We start from the raw sequence: 3,032 nt of genomic DNA on the forward strand, positions 1-3,032 counted from the left end.
TTTTTATATACTGAAGAATATGACATACCCTAGCAAGTCATTTCCGGAGAATAGTTACCAACAAGTGATTTACCAGTGAGCCTCTAGTTTATTAAAACTGGGATGCGACTCACTCTATTAATATGCATGACGCCACTCACTCTGACTGAAACGGTCACCTGCTTGAAGCGAGCAGCGGATCAATGAATATATATTGTAAATATGGGCTGATCTTATTTTTTAATTAAATATGTGTTTTATATTCACTGTTGTATATTAGAGATAAATACTGATGGCTTTGGATGATGCTTTGAAAATGTGGATTGACAAAGCTTTATGATGGATAAACTGAAAAACTCATCGCATCCTGCGCAACTGAAAGAGATTCATATAAACAATTGTACTTCTTTATATATTTGTTACACATGATGATAGAAATGAGGTATTTTATATACATGTTGGTTTTTTCAGAGTAAGAGAAAGACGAAGATGTATTATGTTAGACGTTCAGAAAGAATCCGTCGACAAGAGTGTCGACGCGATGTTATTGGAAGGAGTCAAAAATTCATTGATAGTTATATAAAACAATACAAATATAGAAAATACGGGCATTCTACTAATAGAGCTAGTGTGAACAGAGAGGACCCTCATTTTGCCCATCATCAGGACCATGGGCCGTGAGTAGTACGATGATGGACAAGGAAACCCGCAAGAATGTCTGGCCGTCGTCCTCGACATGCTCGGCACCGTCTGGTCGTCCCTCGTCACTCGCCGGCACGCCCACAAGGGCGAGGTGGACACAAGCAACTCCTCCTCGTGCCTGCAATCCTGGAGCGGAATCGTGTTACTTTCTAGTCATATGGCGAGAAAGTGATACAATAAGAAGAAAACAATCAAAACGTGCGTCCCTCTAGCTTGCTAGTGCCACAAGCTGAAGCTTGTACAAAAACCTAAATTAACCCCCCAAGAGGGTTCCTGCGAAGGTGATGTGGTATGCTCCTATAATACCACGGTTGAAACGGCTGTTCAGAAACAAAGAGCATGCCAAGTTGATGCGATGGCACAGTGAGGACCGTAAGAAAGACGGAAAGTTGAGAGCACCCGCTGACGGGTCGCAGTGGAGAAGAATCGAGAGAAAGTACTGGGCTGAGTTTGCAGGTGACCCAAGGAACGTATGGTTTGCTTTAAACGCGGATGGCATTAATCCTTTCACAGAGCAGAGCAGCAATCACAACACCTGGCCCGTGACTCTATGTATGTATAACCTTCCTCCTTGGATATGCATGAAGCGGAAGTTCATTATGATGCCAATTCTCATCCAAGGCCCTAAGCAACCCGGCAACGACATTGATGTGTACCTAAGGCCATTAGTTGAAGAACTTTTACAGTTGTGGAATGGAAACGGTGTACATGCGTGGGATGAGCACAAACAGGAGGAATTTAACCTGCATGCGTTGCTGTTTGTAACCATCAACGATTGGCCCACTCTCAGTAACCTTTCAGGATAGACAAACAAGGGATACCACGAATGCACGCACTGTTTAGCTGACACCGAAAGTATATACCTGGACAGATGCAGGAAGAATGTGTACCTGGGCCATCGTCGATTTCTCACGACCAACCATCAATGTCGAAAGAAAGGCAACCATTTCAAAGGCGAGGGAGATCACCGGAAGAAGCCCGCCATGCGTACCGGTGATCATGTACTTGCTATAGTCTCTGATGTACACGTAATCTTTGGAAAGGGTGTTGGGGAACGTAGTAATTTCAAAAATTTCCTACGCACATGCAAGATCATGGTGATGCACAGCAACGAGAGGGGAGAGTGTTGTCCACGTACCCTCGTAGACCGAAAGCGGAAGCGTTAACACAACGCGGTTGATGTAGTCGTACGTCTTCACGATTCGACCGATCAAGTACCGAACGCACGGCACCTCCGAGTTCTGCACACGTTCAGCTCGATGACGTCCCTCGAACTCCGATCCAGCCGAGTGTTGAGGGAGAGTTTCGTCAGCACGACGGCGTGGTGACAATGATGATGTTCTACCGACGCAGGGCTTCGCCTAAGCACCGCTACGATATTATCGAGGTGTAATATGGTGGAGGGGGGCACCGCACACGGCTAAGAGATCATTGATCAATTGTTGTGTCTATGGGGTGCCCCCCTGCCCCCGTATATAAAGGAGCAAGGGGGGAGGCGGCCGGCCTAGGAGGAGGGCGCGCCAAGGGGGGGAGTCCTACTCCCACCGGGTGTAGGACTTCTCCTTTCCTTGTTGGAGTAGGAGAAGGGAAGGGAGAAGGAGAAGGAAGGAAGGGGGCGCCCCCCCCCCCCTCCCTAGTCCAATTCGGACTAGTCCATGGGGAGGGGTGCGGCCACCCTTTGGGGCCTTTCTCTCCTTTCCCGTATGGCCCATTAAGGCCCAATACGATTTCCCGTAACTCTCCGGTACTCCAAAAAATACCCGAATCACTTGGAACCTTTCCGATGTCCAAATATAGTCGTCCAATATATCGATCTTTACGTCTCAACCATTTCGAGACTCCTCGTCATGTCCCCGATCTCATCCGGGACTCCGAACTCCTTCGGTACATCAAAACTCACAAACTCATAATAAAACTATCATCGTAATGTTAAGCGTGCGGACCCTACGGGTTCGAGAACTATGTAGACATGACCGAGACACGTCTCCAGTCAATAACCAATAGCGGGACTTGGATGCCCATATTGGCTCCTACATATTCTACGAAGATCTTTATCGGTCAAACCACATAACAACATACGTTGTTCCCTTTGTCATCGGTATCTTAATACCTAGTTCAATCTCGTTACCGGCAAGTCTCTTTACTCGTTCCGTTATACATCATCTCGCAACAAACTCATTAGTTGCAATGCTTGGACGATCGAGTGCTAAGCTAACGGAATGTTGTGACGTTTGGTAGCACACAAAGTGTTCCTCTAGTAAACGGGAGTTGCATAATCTCATAGTCATAGGAACATGTATAAGTCATGAAGAAAGCAATAGCAAAAATACTAAATGATCCAGTGCTAAGCT

This window comes from Aegilops tauschii, chromosome 5 (genome assembly GCF_002575655.3).
Source record: "Aegilops tauschii subsp. strangulata cultivar AL8/78 chromosome 5, Aet v6.0, whole genome shotgun sequence".
Taxonomy (NCBI): Eukaryota; Viridiplantae; Streptophyta; class Magnoliopsida; order Poales; family Poaceae; genus Aegilops; species Aegilops tauschii.